Here is a 6,335-nt window from a genome sequence, read left to right on the forward strand (position 1 = left end):
AGTTGAGGTCTTGTGAGGCGTCTGTTTCTCAAACTAGACACTCTAATGTACTTGTCCTCTTGCTCAGTTGTGCACCGGGGCCTCCCACTCCTTTTTCTATTCTGGTTAGAGCCAGTTTGTGCTGTCCTGTGAAGGGAGTAGTAAACAGCGTTGTATGAGATCTTCAGTTTCTTGGCAATTTCTCGCATGGAATAGCCTTCATTTCTCAGAACAAGAATAGACTGACGAGTTTCAGAAGTAAGTTCTTTGTTTCTGGCCATTTTGAGCCTGTAATCGAACACACAAATGCTGATGCTCCAAATACTCAACTAGTTTAAAGAAGGCCAGTTTTATTGTTTCTTTAGTCAGGACAACAGTTTTAAGCTGTGCTAACATAATTGCAAAAGGGTTTTCTAATGATCAATTGGCCTTTTAAAATGATAAACTTGGATTAGCTAACACAACGTGCAATTGGAACACAGGAGTGATGGTTGCTGATACTGGGCCTCTGTACGCCTATGTAGATATTCCATAAAAAATCTGCCATTTCCAGCTACATTAGTCATTTACAACATTAACAATGTCTACACTGTATTTCTGATCAATTTGATGTTATTTTAATGGACAACATTTTTTGCTTTTCTTTCAAAAACAAGGACATTTCTAAGTGACCCCAAACTTTTGAATGGTAGTGTTTATACGTGTTTGTTTGTCTTCGTCCCCATCGTTTTCATAATGTACTTTATTTTTGGTGGAGAATGAAAAAAACCTATTACGTATTCCTGCGCCTGTCTCCTATCATTATACAGCGTGACACGCTGGTACGGCAGCTGCTCCGCCCATAACCGGAAGGCTCTCCAGAGGGTAGTGAGGTCTGCACAACGCATCACCGGGTGCAAACTACCTGCCCTCCAGGACACCTACACCACCCGATGTCACAGGAAGGCCAAAAAGATCATCAAGGACAGCAACTACCCGAGCCACTGCCTGTTCACCCCGCTAACATCCAGAAGGCGAGGTCAGTACAGGTGCATCAAAGCTGGAACCGAGAGACTGAAAAACAGCTTCTATCTCAAGGCCATCAGACTGTTAAACAGCCATCACTAACATTGAGTGGCTGCTGCCAACATACTGACTCAACTCAAGCCACTTTAATAATGAGAAAATTGATGTAATCAGTTTATCACTAGCCACTTTATATTATATAATGTTTACATTATTCATCTCGTATGTATATACTGTACGCTATACCATCTACTGCATCTTGCCATCCTGATGTAATGTATCACTAGCCACCTTAAACAATGCCGCTTTATATGTTTTCATACCCTACATTAATCATCTCTTATGTATATACTGTACTCCATACCATCTACTGCATCTTGCCATCCTGATGTAATGTATCACTAGCCACCTTAAACAATGCCGCTTTATATGTTTTCATACCCTACATTAATCATCTCTTATGTATATACTGTACTCTATACCATCTACTGCATCTTGCCATCCTGATGTAATGTATCACTAGCCACCTTAAACAATGCCGCTTTATATGTTTTCATACCCTACATTAATCATCTCTTATGTATATACTGTACTCCATACCATCTACTGCATCTTGCCATCCTGATGTAATGTATCACTAGCCACCTTAAACAATGCCGCTTTATATGTTTTCATACCCTACATTAATCATCTCTTATGTATATACTGTACTCCATACCATCTACTGCATCTTGCCTATGCCGTTCGGCCATCACTCATTTATATATTTTTATGTACATATTCGTATTCATTCCTTTACACTTGTGTGTACAAGGTAGTTGTTGTGGAATTGGTAGATTACTTGTTAGATATTACTGCATGGTCGGAACTAGAAGCACAAGCATTTCGCTACACTTGCATTAACACCTGCTAACCATGTGTATGTGACAAATACATTTGATTTGATTTGACACTGATAAAGGCCCTTCTCCCCCGATTGCTCAGTTTGGCTGGGCAGCCAGCTCTAGGAAGAGTCTTGGTGGTTCCAAACTTCTTCCATTTAAGAATGATGGAGGCCACTGTGTTCTTGGGGACCTCAATGCTGCAGATATGTTTTGGTACCCTTCCCCAGATCTGTACCTCGACACGATCCTGTCTCGGAGCTCTACGGACAATTCCTTCAACCTAATGGCTTGGTTTTTGCTCTGACATGCACTGTCAACTGTGGGACCTTATATAGACAGGTGTGTGCCTTTCCAAATCGTGTCCAATTAATTTAATTTACCAAAGGTGGACTCCAATAAAGTTGTAGAAACATCAAGGATGATCAATGGAAACAGGATGCACCTGAGCTCAATTTCGAAACTCATACCAAAAGGTTTGAATATGTATGTAAATAAGGTATTTCAGTTTTGTATTTTTTATTCATTTGAACAATTTCTAAAAAACTGTTTTCACTTTGTCGATATGGATATTGTGTGTAGATTGATAAGGAAAAAATGTAGTTAATGCAGTTTAGAGTATGGCTGTAACGTAACAAAAAGTCAAGGGTTCTGAACACTTACCGAATGCCCTGTATACGGTAACACAGCTAAGAAAAGCCAACTGATAACTCAATAATGAGAAGCCTGGGTGTCCTCACAAACTCTCCCACTCTTTATTTACTGCAGACTCATCCTGCCACTGAAACCCATCTTCTTTCCCCCCATCTTGATTTGTTGACATGTTAAATGCAGAGTGTGTGTTTTCCCTAAACGTGGCAAAGAGGTTGGTTGCTACTAACGGAAAACTCATCCGAGCCCAAGGCTAATCCAGCGGAAGGAACCATTTCTAACTTTAGGTCTCCTCGTGTTTTGAACAGCGAGTAGAGGGGATCCCCACCGGGCGTGCACATCAGTAGAGAGCTGTCAGACTCTGTCTAATACAAGCTATCATCGCAGCATCTCTGGAGCTCGCTGTCTATTTTATAGGGGGGGGGGGGGATGCTGCCATGGGGTTTACAGACAGTAAATGGTAGTTTATTAATGCTTTGCTCTTCAAAACGTCTGTGTTTCTTACTCAACGCTATCGTCAGTATCATTTTGTAAAGTGCTTTTGAATGGTATTGGTTTGGCTCCTGATTTGTGGAAGGTGGGGAAGGTAAAGCGAGAGTACAAATGAGTGTGCTTGAATGACCTCTTCCTCTCTCCATCTCCTTTTCTCCCTCTCCCTCTCCCCCCTCCTCAGAAGGTGAAGTTCTTGGGCGGCTCTAAGAAGGCAGTGACCTGTACCCAGCCCATTAGGGAGGCAGCCATGAGCGTGGCCCAGGGGGTGGCAGACGAGATGCACGTCATGCTGGGCTAGGAGGTGGGTTACTCAATTAGATTTAAGGACTGCAGCTCGGCCAAGACCTTCCTCAAGTAAGGACTAGTCTACTGAAGCCAAAAACTGGGCTTGTTCAGTGGGGGCGCTTCGTAGCAATAACATTTTTCAACGGAAAACCAAAATGAGCATTCTTATTGGAGAAGTTCAGATAACACCTCCCTGTCTTGTCTCTCTGTTAGCAAAAAAAGTTAGATTCTAAATATCCTTAACAAGATAGACCTGGTTAACATAGCAGGACACTGTATTTCAGTTGTTTGATTAAAATGTCCACTTTAAAGACCTCTCTGTTTTGTTTTCTCCCTTGGTGCATGCACATGACAGACGGTATGTTGCTGTGGGAGGCCGTGAACGACCCCCTGCTGGCGCGCTACGGCATCATCCTGGACGAGGCCCACAAGAGAACACGGGCCACAGACTTCCTCATCAACACGGGCCACAGACTTCCTCATGAACACGGGCCACAGACTTCCTCATCAACACGGCCACAGACTTCCTCATCAACACGGGCCACAGACTTCCTCATGAACACGGGCCACAGACTTCCTCATGAACACGGGCCACAGACTTCCTCATGAACACGGGCCACAGACTTCCTCATGAACACGGGCCACAGACTTCCTCATGAACACGGGCCACAGACATCCTCATCAACACGGGCCACAGACATCCTCATCAACACGGGCCACAGACTTCCTCATCAACACGGGCCACAGACTTCCTCATGAACACGGGCCACAGACTTCCTCATGAACACGGGCCACAGACTTCCTCATGAACACGGGCCACAGACTTCCTCATGAACACGGGCCACAGACTTCCTCATGAACACGGGCCACAGACATCCTCATCAACACGGGCCACAGACATCCTCATCAACACGGGCCACAGACATCCTCATCAACACGGGCCACAGACATCCTCATCAACACGGGCCACAGACATCCTCATCAACACGGGCCACAGACATCCTCATCAACACGGGCCACAGACATCCTCATCAACACGGGCCACAGACATCCTCATCAACACGGGCCACAGACATCGTCATCAACACGGGCCACAGACATCGTCATCAACACGGGCCACAGACATCCTCATCAACACGGGCCACAGACATCCTCATCAACACGGGCCACAGACATCCTCATCAACACGGGCCACAGACATCGTCATCAACACGGGCCACAGACATCGTCATCAACACGGGCCACAGACATCCTCATCAACACGGGCCACAGACATCCTCATCAACACGGGCCACAGACATCGTCATCAACACGGGCCACAGACATCGTCATCAACACGGGCCACAGACATCGTCATCAACACGGGCCACAGACATCGTCATCAACACGGGCCACAGACATCCTCATCAACACGGGCCACAGACATCCTCATCAACACGGGCCACAGACATCCTCATCAACACGGGCCACAGACATCTCATCAACACGGGCCACAGACATCGTCATCAACACGGGCCACAGACATCCTCATCAACACGGGCCACAGACATCCTCATCAACACGGGCCACAGACATCCTCATCAACACGGGCCACAGACATCGTCATCAACACGGGCCACAGACATCGTCATCAACACGGGCCACAGACATCCTCATCAACACGGGCCACAGACATCGTCATCAACACGGGCCACAGACATCGTCATCAACACGGGCCACAGACATCGTCATCAACACGGGCCACAGACATCGTCATCAACACGGGCCACAGACATCGTCATCAACACGGGCCACAGACATCCTCATGGGCGTCCTCAAAGAGGTGGGTCCGGCAGAAGTCCGACCTCAAGGTACATGTCAAACCTCCATACCCCCGGGTGCAATGTACTGAGCGTTGTTGGTAGAAATGTCCTGAATAGAGCAGACCTGATTTCTAATTGTCAGAGGAACATGTCAGTTCTACGTGGTATTTCTATCTGAACGTTTCGTAACTTTGTGCCCCACTGAAAGCGATCTGGGCTTTCACGCACGTGCTTGCTGAATGGAACCCTGGCCTTGCCAACAGTTCCCACTCGCCTGTCTATATTCCACATCATCTCATAGAGTCATACGGTGTTCTTTACTGCTTCTGTCTGTACTGTCTGATCCTACTGGCTTCTCTCTTGCCTTTGCTACATGTTACCATACCAGTGCATCTTTCCTTTGTCCACTCTCCTAGACTCTACTACCTTCCACTAGGTACTCCTGCTCTATCCTATACGAGAGCCTGCTTCTCTGCGTGCACATTCCTACTTGCGTACACACACACACACTCCCAATTTTTACTTCCCCCCTCTAAAAAAAATCTTTGATGGCAGACAGTGTTTGTTTCCCTCCCTATTTTTTTCCTCCTCTCCTTTTCTCATCTTTTCACCTTTTGCTGACAGTCTCTCCACGGGCTGACAGCTGCGTGTCTATTGAGGAAAAGACAAACGGCAGCCATTCAGCTCAGAAATGCACAGCGAGTCCCCTCTGCAGCAGCACCGAGATTGCTCCCCGGGTCAGCCCATTTTGAGGCAATCAGCCAAGGATGGGAGGGGGTTGGGAGTGGGAGGAGACCAGAGGCATGCAGTTTTTTATAGGCCGAATGTGCCGGACACAATTCTCATAAAGCAGATGGGTAATGACTAGTTGTTGTCAGGGATGGCATCGAAGGTTATACATGACATAAGGGACTGTTAAATAAGGTCTAGGTTACTGGCAACCATCCTCCTGGCCCGACCCCGCTCACGTCCCCCTCTCCCAAATTTGAAGTTTAATTTGCCTTGATTAAGAGCAATTATGTCTCGCAGTGCATAAAGCGAAATGTTGGCGAGACGCTGGGCCGAAGTATTTGAGCGAAAATGGAAGAGCAGAGAGGCGCGCCGCCTCCGGTCAGAATCCTAATGTGCTTCTGATCTAATGGGCCCTGGGGAGAACATGGTGTGCCCAGAGACTTATTCAGACGTTGAGCACCATGATCCTCGTGTCAGGGGTTCTGTCCTCCTGTGATATATCCACCAT

The sequence above is a fragment of the Salmo trutta genome, chromosome 8 (assembly GCF_901001165.1).
Source record: "Salmo trutta chromosome 8, fSalTru1.1, whole genome shotgun sequence".
Taxonomy (NCBI): Eukaryota; Metazoa; Chordata; class Actinopteri; order Salmoniformes; family Salmonidae; genus Salmo; species Salmo trutta.